General features: G+C 49.1%; 1 protein-coding gene and 1 long non-coding RNA gene across 7 annotated transcripts in view; one reads left to right on the forward strand and one right to left on the reverse strand.

Moving 5' to 3' along the window:
* Positions 1-22,684, reverse strand: part of TNFAIP6 (TNF alpha induced protein 6) — a 258,936-nt gene that overhangs the window by 85,039 nt on the left and 151,213 nt on the right. The gene's annotated exons all lie outside the window — the stretch shown is intronic.
* Positions 1-22,684, forward strand: part of LOC138285368 (uncharacterized) — an 83,659-nt gene that overhangs the window by 33,581 nt on the left and 27,394 nt on the right. The window lies entirely within an intron of this gene.

Here is a 22,684-nt window from a genome sequence, read left to right on the forward strand (position 1 = left end):
CATACCACATGACACAGGAGTGATGCCCATCATCCCAATGGCCAGCACAGGGGACCAGGGTTCCCTGGGCATGGCCATTCACCCAGTGCCATGTAGGGGGTCCCATTTCAGGGCCCCCAATGGCACTTTAAAAAAAAATACTTACCTGTACTTACCTATACTTACCTGGGATGGGGTCCCCCATCCTCCACTGTCCCTCTGGTGTGGGTGTCCCTGGGGCCTGGGTAGGGCACCTGTGGGCTTATTCCATGGTATTTCACCATGGAAATAGGCCCACAGGTCCCCTATCGCCTGCCCTGACCCAGGCGTTAAAGCAAGCTTTGCACCATTATTTGACCCCTCCTCCCCCATGCGTGATTATAGCACGGGGGAGATAAATATGGCGCTAAGGCCATAGAGTCATTTTTTGCACGTGAATGCCTACTTTGCATCTCATTGACGCAAAGTAGGTTTCCAAGTCCAAAAAATGATAACTCCATAAATTTGGCACTAGGCGGGTCTAGCGCCAAAGTATACATATGGAGTTAGTTTTGTCCCGAATTTGTGTAAAACAAATGACGCAAGTTCAGCGAAAAACAAGTATAAATATGCCCCTAAGTGACTGTTCTAGTGCGATATGTAGGGGCATCATTATATCTTACCTACATTCCAGCACCCCATAACAATAAAGGTAGAACGCTGCTCACCAAAGGAGAATGCACGGAGGAGAGAGGACCTCATCGCCAAGTACCATGAAAGGTAGCCCTGCAAGTCATAGGAACATTGGGAGTGACATGGAAGAGGAAGTCAGGGAAGAGGAGGCAGAAGATGACAATCATGTGGTGTCAATGTGCATAAAGGTGAAGGAGACTTGGTAGGATGTTCCAGGAGAAAAAAAGTGGCGTGAAGTTTCTATCTAAGGCAAAGAAAACACAGTGTAATTATGGAGATCACTGATTTTGTAAGCTGAATGTGTGTAAAGTATGTCATAACAACAAATGAAAATCGTTCCTCCTGCTTGTCTGCAGCAAAAGTTGTGGACATAAATGACATTACTGACAAAGCGTGTTCCAAGTGGGAAATTAAAAAGTGGCAACATTGGCATATCAGCTTATTTTTACTGTCACTCCTGCCTCCTACGTCGAAATGTGATAGGCCTCACATCAGTTACTTGGCTTCCACCATGTTTCGGTGTTGCGTTTGGCAGCTGGGTATCTGGACTTACTGCCAACCGAGGTGGTCAGAGGGTTGCGCGTGCTGCCATTGGTGGCAGTGAAGTGGGGTATGGTGGAGGTGGCTTGCAAAAAGCTCTGGGATAGAGTTGACTTTCCCATGCTCTTGCTTGGGAGGGTAATGTCCGTGAGCAGCTGATGCACAGGCCTCCTGTGTGAGTGGTCAGCAGCGGAATGTGCACAAAGGGGACTCCAAGGAACCGAGACACAGCCTCCTCTTACTCTCTTTAAGCCATCATCTATTCCCTGCATCTGGACCTTTAGGTCACTACATGCCTTCTTGAAGTCAGCTGTGGTGTCCTCAGTGTGCGATCTATCTAGTTAGGTGCACACATCCGCTGCTTCTGAGTGCATGGCCCTTACATTCAAAAGCACACAATTATTTCGAGGTGATGTATTGCCCCCATGGCCGAACAAAGTGGCTAGTGGCTGTTGATGTGTGACACCTTGCTTTCATCACATGGTGGTTTAGATTATGCCAAATTCCGTCTACATCGCAGATTGATTTTGCCTTTGGCTGGAAACTGGGATTGTGATGTGCAGTTGTAGCAGGCCCCCCTCCTCCATGGCTTTACCTTCCTGCACATGCAACAATGGCTTTCAAGACACGAGGCGACTTGTAATTTGCGCTGTATATTACAACAAGCAGGTGGCTCTCCTTATATGCATAATGCAAATGATGCATCATTGAGGAAAAGGCATTCATGCAACATTCGTGCAACAGTACCTGCACACTCAGCTCTTGAGCTGTCAAATGATTAGATGAAGGGAGGCCATGTCCTGTCATTGGAATCAGGCTTCCCTTCATCAGTGTCAGGAGCACATTTTGTGAGGGACTTCTAACTGTATCATTAGTCTCACACACATTGGGTACAACTTTCTCTTTGATGCGGTGTTTGAGGTCATACCAGCGTTTGCGGAGACAGTAAAGCTTGCAGTGTGTCACCCCAAGGCATTTTCTTTTGACTAGTTCTTATCGTAAATCCTTTATTCATACCCTGTGCTGGAAATATATCGTGAATATAGGAATATTGCTAGTATATATTTCATTTTCAAAGTAGAAAGGTTTGTTTATAAATGTGTATGCTGTAAGAATATATGACTTTACAATGTATGCATTCGTCATGCATCCCTTAAGCACGTATGCCTTTAACACGCATAAGCCTTTACCATGCAAGGTGAGAGTAGTTGTGGTAAGTTAAACTCATATATATATACACACACATGCATATATATGTATATATATTTAATTTTACATTTTAAATTAATTATCTTTTTTTATTAGAAGGAGCCACCCAAAACTGTCATTTTTGTATTATCTTTCATACCTCATACCCCTCCCTACCCACCCAAAACCCTAAAACTACTCTTACCACCCTATACACCTATCCATGCCTAAAAGGTAAAAATACCCTTACCACGCTATACCCCTACCTACCCCATAACCCATAAAAAACCCTTACCACCCTATGCCCCTACCCACCTCCAACCCTGAAATACCCTTACTCACCACTAAACCCTAAAACTACCATTAACACCAAATACCCTACCCACCCCTAAAAAAGTTACCACTATATATTCTTACCCACCCCAAATCTATCTATCTATCTATCTATCTATCTATCTATCTATCTATCTATCTATCTATCTATCTATCTATCTATCTATCTATCTATCTATCTATCTATCTATCTAGTGGTTTCCAGGAGGTAGCTACAGTTAGGACCTAGTTTCATAGGAACAGCATTTTGTTTTGAAATTACTTTGGCACCGTTGGGCAAATCTTCACAAAATTTTCAAAACCAGTTTGGCACGCACTTCATCTGCTATCTGGAACGTTTCGGGCAGTTCATCAAGCGGGGGCTGGGAAAAGTGGGTGGTCGCAAAAATGCGTTTTCCTCATGCAATTTTTCATAGGGATTTTAGACACGACTACAGCCCGAACCGTTGAACTGAATTACAGCAAATTTGTCAGAAAGCTAGATGTTGGTCCAGAAAGAGTGCTTGTTGTAATTTGGTGTAAATGAATTCTGTAGTTTTAAAGTTATTAAAGAAAAAAGATTTATGTATATCTAAAGATGCAGAGGGTCCCAGGAAGTGGTGACAGCTGAGTTCGAGTCCCAAGGTAAACCCCAAAAAAGCATAAGGATGCAGGGTAGGAATACCCTGACCACTAGGCCTAGGACCATTAAAAAAAAAAGTTTTGCTGCAGGTCCTTTTCCTGCACTTGTTTTTTTATACAATGGGCCAGGTCTGGGGGGGGGGGAAATACAAAGATTTGGGGGGAGAGAGGGTGTGGCCCCCAGGCCGATTTCAGCCCCAGTAATCTCATACTCCGGGGCCCATCCCATGTTAAAAAAGGGGGAGGGGGCCACGGGTTAACCATAACTTGTGTCCCCGCTGTGCCCCATTATGCACTTTTGCATAAGGAGAACAATATGGGGGGGGGGGTTGATAAAGGAAATGGGGTGCATCAAGCACCACAGAACTGTACTAAACTTTGGAAAAGAATAGCCCAGCTGAACCAATACGTTATGGGTGCACCAAAATGTATTAATGGCACAACAATGCAGCAATCCCACATCGCGGGATAACCAGGCTGTGACATCATATATAACATCACTGATGATATCTCAAATTCCATCATTGATGACATCACTGATGACATCATGCAATGAGGGTGCTAGTATGTTTTATAGTTTACATAGTGGCGGGTAAATACCATATTATTTTTCTACCTAACTGTGTACAGACTGGGTCCAGCTAATGGGTGTAAGTGTTTACAAAACGCATGTGCTCCTTACGCATCATAGGTGTGTAGAGCTATTCAACACATTATAAATGTTTGATTTGAATAGTAACCCTTTGTGCGTGTGACAGTTGATAACTTATGTTTATTCTGTTCCACACATGTTTTTAGGCTCTGCAGAAAAGTTTACAACAGGGCAAAGATTCTACATACAATATGCTAAGTATTGCAAGCAGCCCTGAGTTGTTAGACAGAATCATCTTGGCATGACAGTTTCTATGTGACATAGAATACTGTGTGCAGCCAACTATTAAGGTATGCACATGTACTTGTTTTGCTTCAGAGGATGGGCTGTCTGTTGCCAGGCCCTCTGGCTATTTGCTGCTAGGCCTTGTGGCCAAACCCCCAGTAGGCTACTAACACCACACGGTGCACAGCCTTTGACGTGCACAGTGTAGGACTTTCCTTTGCCCCTAAGGGATCCCACCCCCCCAGGGCAAAACATATACATGAAGTGGAGGGGGCATGCTGCCCTCTCCACAAAGCTTAATTGGCCCCAGGGACCCCATCCCTCAGGACAGTTTTAATGAAAAAGCTTTCTTGGGCCCCTGGGAGCCCCATCCTTGAGGCCAAAATGTAAAGGGAGGGGGTGTGCAGCATCAGTGCAACAATGTGGGCAGGGAAACAGATCAAAGGTCTGCTCCCAGCTGGTGGGAGTGTTTTTTCAAGCTCACACCTGCTGGAAGCTGACTTTGTGTCTCCTTATGTAATGCGGCCATTGGGGTGGGCTCCCCTGGGCCTAAAATGTCTCAGGGATGGGGAGGGCATGTTGCCCCCTCTCCTTAAATAAACATTGCAGCCCTATGGGGTGGACTCCCTGGGGCCCATATTTGAAGAATGTGGCCTCGGCCATCATTCTTTTCCACTCCTGTGGGAGTTCTGTGAGATCAAACCCAAAATTGCTGATTTTTTGGTATCTACCCTCCATGGGCCCGATTACTTTTCTTTTTTAGCTTCAGTACAGGGGACTTAAGCGGTCCTTACAACATTGGCGGTAAAGGCCGCTTACCGCCGTGCAGAAGACCGCCAACACACCGCCGCGGAATTCCGCCACAGCTATTATGACCCACATTTCGGAATCCGACAAAATTCAGACACCCACACAAGTCCGCCACACAAAAGGTCAGTGATAAAATGGCGAAAACAAAACCGACACCGTCACGCCAACAGAAATACGCCCACACTATCATGACACACGAATCCACGCGGCGGTCTTTTAACCGCGGTATTCCATTGGCGGTACACACCGCCGCGCTCAAAATACACACACATTTACAAAACACTACCACATTGGACAATTCAAAATACACACACCTGATACACATACGCACACCATTCCCACACACCCAATACAATATAAAACACACACCCACAAACCCTCATGACAAAAAATTCCGAAAGAAGGCCAGAGAGAGAGCACAAGAAAGAACAACAGCATCCACAGGCACACAACACCATCACCCACAGAACTTCCATGCACCTCACAAAACACACCACTACATATCAGCACACAAATCACCACACACTCCACCCCACACATCACCTACACCACCCCATGGCACAGCAAAGACACCCCAGGTTCTCTGAGGAGGAGCTCAGGGTCATGGTGGAGGAAATCATCCGGGTAGAGCCACAGCTATTCGGAGCACAGGTGCAGCACACCTCCATTGCAAGGAAGATGGAGCTATGGCGAAGAATAGTGGAAAGGGTCAACGCAGTGGGACAGCACCCAAGAAATCGGGAGGACATCAGGAAGCGGTGGAACAACCTACGGGGGAAGGTGCGTTCCGTGGTCTCAAGACACCACCTTGTGGTTCAGCAGACTGGCGGCGGACCCCCACCTCCTCCCCCACAACTAACAACATGGGAGGAGCAGGTCTTGGAGATTCTGCATCCTGAGGGCCTCGCAGGAGTAGGTGGAGGAATGGACTCTGGTAAGTCAAATCTTAACAATTACAACCCCCACCCTACCTGCATGCTATCACATACCCCCACCCTCACCCCCAGCACCCCAACTCCTCACATATGTCCCAACATCACAAACCACCCATCCCAACACCAAGCCCTGCATGCAACAACAAAGCATGGACACCCATCACTAAAGCATGCCCACTGCACATACCCATACAACCCCCTAAACCATCCTCACACAAGGTCTCACACAGGAATGCAAGCACTGGGGTACACGGTCACCCACCCATTGCACACCATGACACACACAGATGTAATAACCATCCTTTTATACCCCTGCAGGACCCCTACCCAACGTCATCGGACAGGAGGGTCCACACATGTCCACACCACCAACAGAAGAGGCCCACAGTGATGACAGCACCTCTGTCCAACTGGATCTAGATGACCAGCCCGGCCAATCGGGGACCTCGGGACAGTCGGTTCCCATCACCCAGTCACAGGCCACTATAGACCTTCCACCCTCTGGAAACACCAGCACAGCACCCACCCAGCAACCCATACCTCCGTCCCCAGGACATGTCAATCAGCAGTGTGTCCACCACTACAGGGAACCCAGGATAACCCACCACCCCAATAACAACAGGGACCTGGGGGCAGTGGTAATGGGCACACAGTCCAGGGGACGGAGGCCCATGAACACAGGGGAACTGGGAGGGCTGCTGTGCGACAGGGGGTGGACAGGCCCAGTGAACCCACTCTCCACGAGGCCCTCTCCTCCATCATGGGAGCCTACCACCACTCCCAGGAGACGATGGCAACGGTACTGGCCAAGTTTCAGGAGACCCAGCGCCTGCAGGAGGAACAGTATATGGGCTTCAGGGAGGAACTCAGAACCATCAGCTCCACCCTGGGCACCATCGTAGGGGTGCTGAAGGAACTTGTGAACACCAGGAGGGACACTGTGGCACTACAAAGGGCCCCTGACACTAGTATGGACGATGAACTGCCCACCACCTCCGCCAGCGCTAGTGGACAGGAGGCACTGCCACAGGACCACCACACCAGCACCCCACCCCCTGCAGAGGGAGAACCACCCCGCAAACAGTCCCTGAGATCCAGGACAAAGACAGAGCACGATGCCAAGACCCCCGCCAAGAAATAAGACCACCCTGATTGTCATCCTACTGTCCCACTTTGTCACCCTGTCCATACTGAAACTGCCCAAGCTCCACTTCCTATGCCCATATGGGCAATGCACCTGTGGCACTAATAGACTGGACTCTGCCATGGACATTCCTCCGCCATCACCCCTCACCATTTCACTACCCCCTCCAATATTGAGCACTTAAATAAACACACTTAAAGCACAAAACAATCTGGAGTCTGTCTGTGATTTCGAAATGTGTATTAGCAATTACAGTGACAAAATGCTCTTTCAAGTTTAATGTCAACATACCTATGTCACACAGCTCTAGTCCATGAGGAATCTAAGCAGATGTCACACAGTGGGACCCACATCTGTGAAATCGTAAGGGAAAGTGACAACTCAGTGACCATACACTGGGTGAAAACGACACACAGTAGAGAGGTAGTAGTGTTAAAGTACATGTAGTAGGCAGGTTTGTATTCTTACCTGTGTCTCACTGGAAATATTGCTGGATCACTGAGTACCTGTTGTGCATGTCTTCTTCCCCTGCTTCCTCGTCTTCACTGTCCACAGGCTCCACAGCTGCAACAACACCGCCATCTGGACCATCCTCCTGCAGAAAAGGCACCTGTCATCGCAAAGCCAAGTTATGAAGCATACAGCAGGCCACGATGATCTGGCACACCTTCTTTGGTGAGTAGAATAGGGATCCACCTGTCATATGGAGGCACCTGAACCTGGCCTTCAGGAGGCCGAAAGTCTGCTCGATCACCCTCCTAGTTCGCCCATGGGCTTCATTGTAGCGTTCATCTGCATTTGTCCTGGGATTCCTCACTAAGGTCAGTAGCCATGACAGGTTAGAGTAACCAGAGTTACCCGCAAATGGTGAGGGACAACTGTTAGACACGCACTAACCGTGAGGGATATCCCCAGACAACCATTCCCACTGACTTGCTTCCAGGTGCTCACCTAATAGCCACACACGGTGCCTCTGGAGTTGACCCGTCACATAAGGGATGCCGCTATTCCGCAGGATGTAGGCGTCATGCACTGAGCCTGGGAACTTGGCATTCACATGGGAGATGTACTGGTCTGCCAAACATACCATCTGTACATTCATCGAATGATAACTCTTCCGGTTTCTGTACACCTGTTCACTCCTGTGTGGGGGTACCAAAGCCACATGTGTCCCATCAATGGCACCTATGATGTTGGGGATGTGTCCCAGGGCATAGAAATCCCCTTTCACGGCAAATCCTCCACCTGAGGGAAAACGATGTAGCTCCGCATGTGTTTCAGAAGGGCAGACAACACTCTGGACAATACGTTGGAAAACATAGGCTGGGACATCTCTGATGCCATGGCCACTGTTGTCTGAAAGGAACCACTTGCAAGGAAATGGAGCACTGACAGCACCTGCACTTGAGGGGGGATTCCTGTGGGATGGCGGATTGCTGACATTAGGTCTGGCTCCAACTGGGTACACAGGTCCTGGTTTGTGGCACGGTCAAGCCTGTATGTCATAATCAAATGTCGCTCCTCCATTGTCGACAGGTCCACCAACGGTCGGTACACCGGAGGATGCCGCCATCTCCTCACATGTCCCAGCGGACGGTGCCTATGAAGGACAATAGCGAGCACAGAGTCAAACAACTCAGAGGTACGTACCCACAGTTTACACAGAACACCAATCATACACAAAAGGTGGCCTGTATGTGTGTTGAGTCTAGGCCTAGGTATGAGTGACGCAGTTGGAAATGAAGCCATGTGGGCCCCTGAAATGGCAGCTGCCTGACCTGTAAAGTGGGACAATGGGATGTGAGGTAACTGCGCTGGCGTTGTACACCGTCGCGGTAGGCGGTCGAAGACCGCGTCGCAATGCTGCATTGGCTAACATTGGACCCTATGGGTCCCAGGAGCCAATGGCGATATACGCCGGCAGTGACGGTACGCACCGCCACGGATGTGACCGCCATTTTCTATCACTTCAATCACTCGATACCTGATCTTCGACAGGAGAGGACCTACACTGCAAGTGCTGCTGTGACCTCGGTCTGGAAGAGACAATGGCTTGAGTGTCTGGGGAAAGGGCCCATGCCTTCACATTGGAGGAGTTGGAGAAACTCATGGATGGGGTCCTCCCCCAGTACATGCTACTCTACGGTCCTCCAGACAAACAGGTAAGTACACAGAGAGCATGTTGTATGGGCTATGCCTGTGTGGAGAGGGCTGGATGTAAGAAGGAAGGGGGGAGAGTGCTGCGTGCATGAAAGACGGTGAATGCATGTGCCACATGGCAAGGGTAGGGATGGGGCCAATTACTTTGACGGTGCAGTTGGTAATAACTTCTCTTTTTCCCCTGTACATTTCATGTAGGTCAGCGCCCACCAGAAGAAAGATATTTGGCGTGCTATCGCCAAGGACGTCCGGACCCTGGGGGTCTACCACAGACGGAGCACCCACTGCCAGAAAAGATGGGAGGACATTCGCCGCTGGAGCAAGAAGACGGCGGAGGCTCAGCTGGGGATGGCCTCCCAACGTGGGAGGGGTGCCTGTCGCACCATGACCCCCCTGATGTTCAGGATCCTGGCGGTGGCCTACCCGGAGTTGGATGGGCGCTTGAGGGCATCACAGTGGCCACAAGGGGGTGAGTACACTCTCATTCTGCTGACTTTGCGCACAGTGGAGGTGTCTGGGTGGGGGAGGAGGGCTGTGGGTTTCCCTAGGCCAGGGCGAGTTGCGTAGGCAAGGCCCCTCCGTATGTCAGGCCATGTGGCACCCCAGCCCACCTCTGTAGAGTGACAAGTACAGCTAGTCATGCTCCTGTGCCATCTATGTGTGCAGATGTCCACCATAGCCATGTAGGTCATATCCCAGGAACTGCATCTGTAGAGCCCAAGAGCGCGGCGTAGTGCAGGGGGCTTCTGTGTCTGTCGTGTCCGCCAACAGTAGCGGTAATGCATGCACTCAACATGTCTTTCTTCTGTCTCCCCCCCCCCTTTTTGTGGTCTCCCTGTTCTTGTGTGCATTAGCATCATCAGGAGGAGGAGCAGTGGCAACGGAGCACGAGGGAGCTGCATCCCACATGGCCCTGGAGGGCGACACTACGGAGTCTGAATTCACCAGTGGTACGGAGGGCGAGGGGAGCTCCACAGCGGGGACAGAAGCTGACACCAGCAACACAGACTCGTCCTCTGATGGGAGCTCCCTTGTGGTGGCGGCAACATCTGTGCAGGTACAGCAGCCACCCCCCCTACCAGCACTGCCCTCCCAGCAGCCCCTCAGCCTTTGCCCTGTGCCCGCTCACCCAGGAGGGTGGGCATCACCTTCGCCCCAGGCACCTCAGGCCCTGCCCCAGTCACCCCTGCTGCCCTCAGTGAGGAGGCCATTGATCTCCTCAGGTCCCTCACTGTTGGGCAGTCTACCATTTTGAATGCCATCCAGGGTGTAGAGAGGCAGTTGCAACAAACCAATGCATTCCTGGAGGGCATTCATTCTGGTCAGGCGGCCCTTCACCGAGCTTTTCAGACTCTGGCCTCAGCACTGATGGCAGCCATTGTCCCCGTCTCTAGCCTCCCCCCTCCAACTTCCTCAACCCCGACCCAATCCCCTGTACCTCAGCCTATCCCAAGCACACCTACAGACCAACATGCACACACGTCAACACCCAAGGGAAGCACAGGCAAACATAAGCACCACACATCCCACAGGCACTCACGCAAGCATCACACACATGCAGACACACCAACATCCACTGCCTCCACTGTGTCCCCCTCCTCCTAGTCTCCCTCCTCCCTCCCAGTCTCGTCTACACTCACACCTGCATGCACTACCTCTACAGCCACTACGTCCCTCTCCAGCACACCCACCACCACACCCCGCTCACGTGCAGTCACCACCCCCACTACCATTCACATGTCGCCTGTGTCCTCTCCCAGTGTGTCTGTGACGCCCCCTCCCAAGATACACAAACGCAGGCACACACCAACCCAACAGTCATCCACCTCACAACAGCCTCCAGTGCATGCACCTTCACCCAAAGTCACCAAAAGTACACCTCCTACAACCACCACCTCTTCCTCCACTCCCAAACCCCCTCCAGCTACCCGTCCCAGTGTGTCCAAAAAACTTTTCCTGTCCAACCTTGACCTCTTTCCCACACCTCCCCCACCCCGTCCGTCTCATAAGTCCTGAACTAGCACCTCAGCCACAACATCTCCGGGACCAGTGGTGCCTGTAGTCACCGGAATGTGGAGTGCACTGTCCACCAGGGCAGCCAGTGTGGCACGGAGCAACAGCACAGACAGTCCCCCACCTGTGAAGCATCAGAAGTCGGCCAGTGCCCGGCGGGAGAGGGGGAAGACTCCAGCCACCAAAGCTGCTCCCAGTGGTCCCGTTGGGAGTGTGGAGTCAGCTTTGACACCTTCCAAGGTGGGGAAGGGCCACAAGAAGCAAGTCTGGGAAGAGCTGCACGGCGGAGAAGACCGCCATCATCCCCGCTGCCCAGGAGGCCACCGCCAGCACCAGCCCAGCTGCCCATGAGGCCACCACCAGTACCAGCCCAGCTGCCCAGGAGGCCACCGCCAGCACAAGCCCAGCTGCCCAGGAGGCCACCGCCAGCACAAGCCCAGCTGGGCCATGAAGGACTGCCAGCAAAAGGCCCGCTGGGCCATGAAGAACCACCAGCAGCTGAGACCCTGCAATGGAGACCGCCATCTGAAGCACCGCTGAACAGGGCACCGTCATCTGAAGCACCGCTGAACAGGGCACCGCCATCTCAAGCACCGCTAGCCCATGAGCGGCAGGGGCACTGACACAACTGAGTCCATCACGGGGTGAATGATGCACTCTGGGCACCATGCCCCCCCAGAACCAGTGGAGACTGTCATCCACTACCTCTGTCCTTAACAGGATGAAGCACTCTGGGCACCATGCCCCCTCCAGAAACAGTGGAGACTGTCATCCACTACCTCTGTCCTTAATAGGATGAAGCACTCTGGGCACCATGCCCCCTCCAGAACCAGTGGAGACTGACATCCACTACCTCTGTCCTTAACAGGATGATGCACTCTGGGCACCATGCCCCCTCCAGAACCAGTGGAGACTGACATCCACTACCTCTGTCCTTAACAGGATGAAGCACTCTGGGCACCATGCCCCCTCCAGAACCAGTGGAGACTGTCATCCACTTGTGAGACTGTGGCTTTGCACTCCCCAGGATTGAACAGTGGGCAGACCACCCACTGTAGCGACTTGAGAGACTGTGGCTTTGCACTCCCCAGGATTGAACAGTGGGCAGACCACCTGTAAAGACTTGTGAGACTGTGGCTTTGCACTCCCCAGGATGGAACAGTGGGCATGTGTCCCCCTCGTGGATTTGGCGTCGTGCACTCAAGCGGCTGAGGTGCCCCCCCTTCCCTCCCCCTGAGGTGCCTGTTTTCTTGGTATCTGATGCCCCTGCAGTGTTCTCTCCATCATGGTTGGGGATCTTGTGTGGGCCTCGCCCATACCGTGTGGTCCCAGTGTTCCACGGACTATCTTAGTGTACTATCTGGACTACTATGCTTGGTATTTATTTTGTACATGGTGTATATATATATTTCTGCCTAATTGTTTTTAATATATATCACAATGGTTACACTAATTTTCTATTGTCTTTGCATTCTTCCGGGGGGTATGGGGGTGTAACTGTGATGTATTGATATGCATTTGTGTGTGTTGTAGTGGGTGAGGGTGGGGGTGTTGCGTGTGTGTGTCCCTGTTTTTTCCCTCCCCCCTCCCCTGTGTCGTAGGTGCAGTACTCACCGTGGTCTTCGCCGCCGGCGTTCGTGCTCCTGGTAGAGGAGCAGGAAGACTATCGCAGGGAGAATTTGGAGTTCCGGGTCCATGGTGTCCTCGTTCCTCGTGGGGTGTGTAGAGGTGAGCGTTTTCCCTTCAAAATTCCTGTTTCCGCCGTGTTTTTATCCGCGGTGAATCCGCCCCGGAAAAGGTGGCGGATTGGCCTGTCATAATAGTGTGGGCGGTACATTTTCTCCCGCCTGTCTGTTGGCGGTGACCGCCGCGCTGTTTGTTTGTACCGCCGTGGCGGTCGGAGTGTTAAAGTGGCTGTCTTTGTTGGCGGTTTCCGCCACGGTCGTAATTGCAATTTTTTTACCGCCGGCCTGTTGGCGGTTTTACCGCCGCTTTAACACCGTCCGCCAGGGTTGTAATGACCACCTTAGTCTCTTAGTCCTGTAATAGCTGCCAGTCTCTTGGGATCCGAAACAAGAAAAAAATCAATAAAACGCCGACCGGGCTGCATATGTTTTATTAAGTTTAAGCCTTAGAGAGCTCATCCCAGGAGCCATATTCATAAAGATGAGGGTTGTTGCATGGTCCCCACCTCCATGAGCCATTAATGTCCCTGGGGAGCACACCCTTGGGGCCATAATCATGAAACAAGGAAAGGATTATCACTGGATTAAGTCATCAGTTGTATTATCAATTATGTCATTTGAGATGTTATTAGTTATATTATAAACGATGACAAAGAACATGTCATTTAGGCTATGACTATTTATCCTGAGCTGTGGGATTGCTGCGTTGTTGTGTCATTAATAGATTTTTTGTGTATCCCAATTCGTATTGGTTCGACTGGACTATTGGTTTCCATCCTGTTTCCTGTATCAGAACCCCATGTTGTTGTCCTTGCTGATCCTCTGCGAATTTCCCATTTAAAAAAAAAAAAGACGTTTTTGTCCTTGTGGGGTTTCAGGGGGACCCCAGCACCAAGGCTAGGGGATTAGGGTATTTCTACCCTCTCCCCTTTTCTTTTTTATTATCTTTTTGTTTGGGAATTGTCTGAGTCCAAGTCTCAAAATGGCTGCCAACACTTCCTGGTTTAAGTGTTGGCAGCCAATCAGACCTCTGCATGAGATCAGTTGGATTTGCTAAATGTTCGCGCCTCTAGATAAACAAATTTGGTTTTCTTTTAACATCTACTGAATGGATTTACACCAAATCACAAAAAGGGCTCTTTCCGGACCAAGAGCTACCTTTCTGCCAACTTTGGTGTAGTTCCAGCCAGTGGTCCGGGTATTAGTCATATTCAAAATACCTATGGGGAATTGCACGGGAGAAAAGCGTTTTGGGACCCTCCCCTTTTTCTCAGGCCTGCTTGACAAATCACACAGATACTTTCAGCACAGCAGCTGAACTGACCTCTGTATTAATTTTTAAAATTTTGTGAAGGTTTGTGAAACGTCCCTAAAGTTATTGACAAAACAAAAAACTCTTTTCCTATGGAAACTCGGTCCTAACCTAGTTTCTTAGGATTGTTGGCTGACGCTGTCCTGGCGCTGCATGCTGCACACCAGAGAAGAAGGAACAAACCGCCAAGCAGGACAACAGAGTGGAATGTGGAAAAGCTGCACAGCTGCTGCTAGTGTGCCACGGCTGTGCCGTTGTTGTGGTGCGGCTGCCATTGGTGTGCCAGATACCGCTGCTGGTACCAGGGGCCAGGGGTGATACTGTGTCTGAATTGAGCCCTGTCAAGCATCAGCCTCAGTATGTATCAGCAAGCTTTAACAAGGCTGCATGGCTGCGGCTGCCACTGGAGTGCCACACTCCACCGTGCTTCAATCTAGGAACAGCGAGGCACAGTGAGGTAACGCAACACATCAGCAGCCTCTAGTAGCCAAAGTACCACATTAGCCACAGTGAGTGAGTAAGCTGGCAAGCCCCAGCGTGGGAGAACTCACTTGGGTCCCTCTAACCATTCCAGAGGAAGGAGGCCTGGAAGCGTCATTTTGTTTTTATGTAACGAAGGACATAGTGTGTGAGTGCCTCATATTTAATGCCTCGTAGTGCTTCACAGTGCCTCATAGTGTGGGAATGCTCTAGTGCCTGAGTGCTTTGGTAGAGTGGAATGTCTGCCGCACTAGCGAGGGAACCAGAGAGTTGAGTGGGAAGGGGCGGCGACAGCCAGACAAGGTTTCTGGTGCTGTGTGCTTTTCTCATTGAGCTCCCCCGCCTTGTCACCAGACACGTCTACAACAACAATGAGAACCTAGCATTTTGCCAGCAATAAGCGGCTTCTTCCTCGACCAATTAAGTGAGGAGCAAGGATGTTTTGGCCAGAGACAGGATGTGGTGACCTCCCAATGAGCAGAGAGAAATGAGGACTTGTATACTTGCTCCTCCAGAGGGCTCACAACAGGGCGCAGATCTTAATGAAAAGAGTGAAGGCTACTCAGTACAAATAGGGAGGCCAGGCAAAGAAGGGCAAAGTAATGTGCTCTCACAAGCTCCCACAAATGCTACAAGTGCCACTAGTACCACAAGGGCTAAAAGTACCTGAGACAAATGATCCAACGCATGAAGTAAGAGCAGTCTTAAGGCTTCCACATGGGATATCTTGGAAGGGGACTGGGAGAGGCAAGCTAATTTAAGAGTACTTTAGTTCCCTAGGGAATAAGGTCCACCAGAGAGCTCTCTGAAAAGGGGCTGCCCTGAGAACACAATCAGGCTGGAGATCTCTCAGCAACAGTGCAATCACCTTGGACTCGTGGACACAGCAGATCACAAATCCTCTCAAATGGGACCTTCCCCTGTCTCTGACCATTGTTATAAAGGGCCGGGAGGTGACCCCCATGGAAACAACCAGCCTCCAGAGCATAGGTGGGACATTAGACATTAGACAAAGAAGACAGAGGTATCAAGCAAGGCTGTGTACTGGCCTCAACCTTATTCGATTTATACTTGGCAGAACTTTGTTTGCAATTGAACTCAATTAGCTCCCACTCTCCAAGGTTGAGCCAACAACTAATAACTTCATTATCATATACAGATTACATTGTTTTACTGAATCTTTCTGCCACAGGCTTGCAAAATCTCCTAAATTCTTTCCATCAGTATTGCTTCTCCAATGAACTATCTGTTATCCTTGAGAAAATGAGGTATTCATTTTTGAAAAATGAATAGTCAAGAAAAAGCTATGGAATTGTGGGGGACGTCCGGGTGGGCAGAAGCGGTTATTACAAATATCTAAGCATTTGGCTACAGGATCGCTGATCTCATCAACTGATTTTAAACACCTTGAAAGCAAGGATGGTGTCTCAAAATGCAGCTCTATAAGTCCTGACAACCAAACTGCAAAGCCCAGCCTGGCATCCACTGCTTACCGCGATCAAGGCAAAGTTCCTTCCAATTTCGTCCCAGTAAGTTTGCTTGTTACTTGAATGCTGCACAGAACAAAGCCTTCCACCATACTTTTCTAGTACCACAAAGTCCTTCTCCAGCAAAAAAAGGCTGGAATTAATCTCCAGGACCAAGAATTGGTACAAGAGGGTGTCTTTCTCAAATATGCCTTACTGCTGAGGCAGGCAAGGCCAAACTCACTAAAAGCTCTGGTATGGCAAGCAATTGGGCCTAACTGCCCTCAAACCCAATCTTCTGGCCAGAGAGAATCGAGGCGCCAGTTAAAAACCTGTAAGTGGAGCAACTTTGTCAAGAAAACCTACAACATTAAGCCTTCCAGGAAGCATTGAATAAACAAATTAAGCAGTTCTCCTGATTCAAAAACAAAGTTAAGTTCAGCCTGCGCTTTCACATATGGATGACTATCAACACTCATAAGGTTTCATCTGCGCAGCTGTTCATGGTTGCTTTGTTAAAAAAAGGACCTAAAAGTACTCCATGCGAGATCTGGGCTGCTCCCATGACTCAATGCAGTTCCAAAATGGCTTCAACCTTCAAACATTGATGGATGTAGGCTCCGTTCATTCCCCCGGGAGGACCTCCTACATCTACTTTTTATGTGTCCAGCTCTATTATCTTGGCGTAAAATCTACATCCAAAACATTTTCAATGCCAGTGGCATCAGATCTTGTTGGCGATTTTATTCTGTCTGAAGGGGCTGACTCCTCAATACATGGCATGCTTTGTGAAATTTATTTTAAAAGTGGACCTCTTGATTAAACAGGCTACAAAAAATCAAATAGGAAGCCAGAATGCAGCACATAAAATTACATGTTTGAATCTCCACTTTCTTTCCTACTGCTCCAATGTCATGCAATATGATAATTTGCACTGAACTTTGACTTTCCATCAAACTCTTAGGTCTTTGGTCCCCATGCTTTTGAGGTAACATAGTAAAACTGTGGGTCAATCTTAGAATGTAGAACAATCATATGGGGTGAGGTTTGTGGCAGTCCCTATCCTCCCAACATATGCTATCCCTAGCGAAAACAAAATATTGCCACACTTAAATTCAGCTGCCTCTGACACTCCTATTGTTTTTAATCTACCTTGGGGTCTTTGTTTGCAGCTGATTGCAATGGTTTTTATTAATTGTGCAATCCAAGTAATTATAGGTCCTAGCTATAACTACCTACTGGTGACCATCAGTAGGATATATATTACCTAGTGGCGGTCACCACAAGGCAGTTATATCTAGGACCTAGCTTCTATAGAAAGAGCGTTTTTTGTTTTGCTAATAACTTTGGCAACATTTGATAAATCTTCATAAAATTTTACAAGAAAATAAGACACTTACTTCAGCTGCTGCCTGGAAAGTTTTGGGGTGATCTTTCAAGAGGGGGTTGAGAAAAAGGCAAGTCCCAAAACACATTTTCTCCATTCATTTTTCCACAGGGATTTTGAACAGCGATAGCACACAAACCACTAGATGGAATTACACAAAATTTGGCAGAAAGGTAGCTCTTGGTCCAAAAAGAGCCCTTTTTTTGTTATTTGGTGTAAATCCGTTCAGTAGTTTTTGATAAATTAAAGGAAATCCAAATTTGTATATATAGGGACGCGAAGGATTCGCGAACCATCCCGATCTTGTGCTGAGATCTGAATGGCTACCAACACTTCAACAAGGAAGTGTTGGCAGCCATGTTGGGACTCGGCTTCAAGTTTTTGCCGTGATTTGTGGCGGATCTGGTGACAATTAAAAAAAAATGTAGCCCGTGCTTTGTAATTTTGAAGCCCTTGGGTGGGCCAAGTGCTGGAAGCATTGCAAATATATATTGCAGGGGGAGGGGCCCAGGGTCTACCATATCCCTGGGGCTTTCATGAATTGTAAGGGGGGCAGCCGGGGCCCCCTTCACAGCCCCGGGGACCGCCATCTCCCTGAGGCTGAAACAAAAGTAATGTGGGGGGCTGCTAAACCCCTCTGCAAACCCTGGGACCACCACCTCCCCAGAGCTTGAATCTAATTCTCTGCAGGGGGGGCCATGTGGCTCCATCTCCCTGGGGCTATTAAAAAACTGTGTGTGGGGGCCACATGGCCCCCCGTAGCCCCAGGGACCACCACCTCCCTGGGGCAAACACAAAAAAATAGAAAGGGGTCCATTTCAGACCCCCTGCAGCCCCGGGGCCACCACCTCTCCGGGGCTAATAGTTATAGTTACCTTAGGGCACAAGTTATAGTTACTTGGGATAACTCTTACTGGTGAATTTCTATAGTTTTGTACGTATAAAATGTGAGTATAACTCTAACGTCCCTGTAGCCTTTGTTTTATTTCAGTGATGTTGTCACGACTTATGTGCTGCTTTACCCTGGAGGCCGCAGAGCGAGTGGCGTGGATCCTGTTCTTGAATGTTCGGCTTTGGCCCAAGTAGGGGCGACTCTTTCTGGTAGCCACGGTGCTGTAGGCAATGGGTACGCCAAGAGCAGGCCGTGTCCCTCAGAAGTAGCGCCAGAGGGAAAAAAAACCTGAAAGGGCAAAAAACCTCCACAAAGATATGTAGGAAACGACCAACAGGAAGTAAAAGGACACCATCTTAGATAGGGAAAAGCACATAGAACAAAATGGACTAGGAACCATAGAGAATAGGGAACAAGGAATGCTCGGAAGAGAAAGGTAACATGGGAAGGGGGAAAAACATAAAGGAAGGCACAACCAGATGACCAAAGAAAAGAAGAAAAGAAAAGAGAAAAAAAGAACAGGTGAGTGGGGGGGTCAAACATGCCCAAAAACACGGTGCACAGCAAAAGAACGAGGCCCCATGCCCAATTTGGGGCCTCTGAAAGCACACAGCAGACTGGTGGCGCGTCGCGTCTGGGAAACGCGTGCTGAGGCCCGAGCCGAATGTTTGGCTTGTGCCGCTCGCAGCGGCACAACAGTAGGTCCCCCCCGAAGGCCCAGGTTTGTGCAGAAACAAGCGGTGAAAATGACGAATCAGAAGAGGGGCGTGAACAGAAGATGCATCTTCCCAAGAGCATTCACTGAGAGGGTAACCCTTCCAATGAATCAAGTACTGAAGACGTTTTGAAAGATACGAGAATCACAAATCTCCTGTACCTCATATTCAGGTACATCATCCACTAACAAAGGAGGAGGACAGGGAAACTGACGAGAGTAAGGATCAGGTACATAGGGTTTTAGCTGAGAAACATGAAAGACCGGGTGAATCCTCCAGGTACGAGGCAAGAGAAGACGGACAGTGACGGGATTGATCAGCTGAAGGATTTGGAAAGGACCATAGTAACGAGGTGTGAACTTATTCTCAGAAAGCCGTAAAGGTAGAAATTTTGATGAAAGCCAGACTTTATCCTGAAGGTGATATTCTAGAGCATCCCTCCGTTTCTTGTCTGCTCTTCTCTTCATGTATCTCTTGGTGTTCAACAAGTTAGAGCAAATCAATCTATGAATCTGTAAAAGTCGTCTGGAGAATGAAGTAACAGCAGGAAGAGAAGAGGTAGACTGAGGAGTAGTAGGAAAAGAGGTAGGATGATAGCCATAAGAACAGAGAAAATGAGTGACCTTGGAGGCACTATGGACAGAGTTATTGTAGGAGAATTCAGCGATAGGGAGGTAAGTGTTCCAGTTGCTCTGAGTAGAATTACAAAATCAGTGAAGGTACTGCTCCAATCCTTGGTTGAGACGCTCAGTCTGTCCATTGGTTTGAGTATGGAAGCCCGATGAGAGTGCTATGTTGATTTTCAGTGTCCTACAAAAATGTTTCCAAAACCGGGAGATGTTCTGAGGTCCCCTGTCAGATACAATGTTGTGTGGAAGTCCATGGAGACGGAAAATATGATGGATAAATATCTGACTTAGGGGGTCATTCTCGCCGCCCGCCAAAGTACCGCCGTCAGAATACCGCTGCGCGGTCAAAAGACCGCCGCGGTAATTCTGAGTTTCCCGCTGGGCTGGCGGGCGACCGCCAGAAGGCCGCCCGCCAGCCCAGCGGGAAACCCCCTTCCACGAGGATGCCGGCTCCGAATGGAGCCGGCGGAGTGGAAAGGGTGCGACGGGTGCAGTTGCACCCGTCGCGATTTTCAGTGTCTGCTATGCAGACACTGAAAATCTTGGTGGGGCCCTGTTAGGGGGCCCCTGCAGTGCCCATGCCATTGGCATGGGCACTGCAGGGGCCCCCAGGGGCCCCACGACACCCGTTACCGCCAACCAGGTTCTGGCGGTCGAAACCGCCAGAACCAGGCTGGCGGTAAGGGGGTCGGAATCCCCATGGCGGTGCTGCCTGCAGCGCCGCCATGGAGGATTCCTCAGGCCAGGGGAAAACCGGCGGCAAAACCGCTGGTTTCCCTTTTCTGACCGCGGCTTTACCGCCGCGGTCAGAATAGGCCTGGATGCACCGCCAGCCTGTTGGCGGTGCATCCGCGGTCCCCGGCCCTGGCGGTCCATGACCGCCAGGGTCGGAATGACCCCCTTAGTTCTTGGGAATTAGGTAGTTTTTTCAGAGCAGTGAAGTGAGCCATCTTAGTAAAGGAATCTATGGTGACCATGATAACCCGGTTTCCTGCTGATGGAGGTAATGAACACATAAAATCAGTAGAAATGGTGTGCCAGGGAGCCGGTGGAACAGGTAATGGTTGTAGTAATCCTGCAGGTCTGGTACAGGGAATTTTTACTTGAGCACATATGGGACAAGCCTGAACCTATTTTTCGACAGCTGATTTCCAGGTAGGCCACCAGAAAGATCGCAAGAGTAGTTCTTGTGTGGCCTTAATGCCTCTATGACCAGCAACTGGTGAATCATGGCACATTTGTAGTGCCTTTTCTCTGACTCCATTAGTAGGGAGAAACAACAAGTTCTTATAATAATAATACCCTTGCAGCTTACTTCTGTTCAGTTTCTTTACTTCTTGATCAGTCAGATTGGAGTATTCCAGTTGTACCTCATCCAGGAAAGACTGAGCTACTCCGATGATTTTACTGGGCTCAAGAAGATACTGTGATGGGGTAGAAGTACAATCTGGATAACGGCGAGATAGAGCATCAGCCAGAATGTTTTGGGATCCAGGAATATAAGTGACTTAAAAGTCATACTGACTGAAGAAAAAGGCCCAACGAGTCTGACGACTGTTCTGGCATAAAAAGTTAAGTAGACATTGTAGATTGCGATGGTCTGTTCTTACCTCGAAGGGCTCTTTGGAACCCATAAGAAACTGTCTCCACTCAAAGCAGGCTGTTTTCAGTGCTAACAAGTCCCTTTCAAGTACTGAGTAATGTTGTTCTGACGCCGAAAGTACATGGGACAAATAGAACACAGGATGTTCAAGACCGTCATCCTCTTGCTGCTGGAGTAAGGCAGCTCTGATGGCTCTTTCGGAAGCATCTGTAACAACAATAAATTATTTGTTGGTATCTGGGTGCCTCAATATCGGTGCCTGAGTGAAGGCCTTTTTTAGACTCTGAAAAGCTTGTTCAGCCGCCCTGGTCCAGACAAAGCCTTTCTTTAGATTTTAATTTTTTAATGTTTGCGTTATGTGGCTGGTTTGTTCTGCAAAGTCCAAGATAAACTGCCGATAAAAATTAGCCAATCCTAGAAAACATTGCGTTTCCTTAATAGAGGAATGGCTTGTACCTTTTCTTGGTCCATAGCTATGCCAGTGGGACTAAGGTGATATCCCAAATATTTGATTTCAGTCTTGTCAAACTCACACTTTTTGGGTTTACAGGACAGTTGATGTTGCTGGAGTCTTTGGAGGACCTGTTTAACGTGAGAGGAATGAAGTTCAGGACGTTTAGAATAAATAAGGATATCGTCTAAATAGATGACGACCGTATGGTTCAAGAGATCAGAGAATACTGAATCCATAAATCTCTGGAAAATGGAGGGGGCGTTAGTAAGACCAAAAGGCATAACTCTGTACTCATAATGAACAAATGGGGTTTGGAAAGCAGTTTTCCACTCGTTTCCTTCTTTAATACGCAAAAGGTGGTAGGCCCCATGAAGATCCAGTTTGGTAAATCGATGAGCCCCTCTGACTGCCTCTAGTATATCCTTAATGAGAGGCAAAGGAATACGGTCTTTTATAGTTATTTTATTTAGCCCTCGAAAATCCAGGCAGGGACGAAGATCCTTCGTTTTCTTGGGTACAAAAAAGAGAGGAGCCCCAGCTGGAGAGGACGATGGTGCAATAAGACCGCTATGTAAGTTTTCTTGCAGATATTCTTTTAGTACTTCTCTTTCAGGTTCAGTGAGTGAATACATCCTCCCAAAGGGACCGATAGCTCCGGGTTCCAAGGGAATAGCACAATCGTAATCTTGATGTGGGGGTAACACAGGTCTGGTTGGTTTTTGGAACACATCTTGAAATTCTAGATAGTGATCAGGAACTCCTTGAACTGTATTGATGGAACATCCAGT

This window comes from Pleurodeles waltl, chromosome 3_1, assembly GCF_031143425.1.
Source record: "Pleurodeles waltl isolate 20211129_DDA chromosome 3_1, aPleWal1.hap1.20221129, whole genome shotgun sequence".
Lineage (NCBI taxonomy): Eukaryota > Metazoa > Chordata > Amphibia > Caudata > Salamandridae > Pleurodeles > Pleurodeles waltl.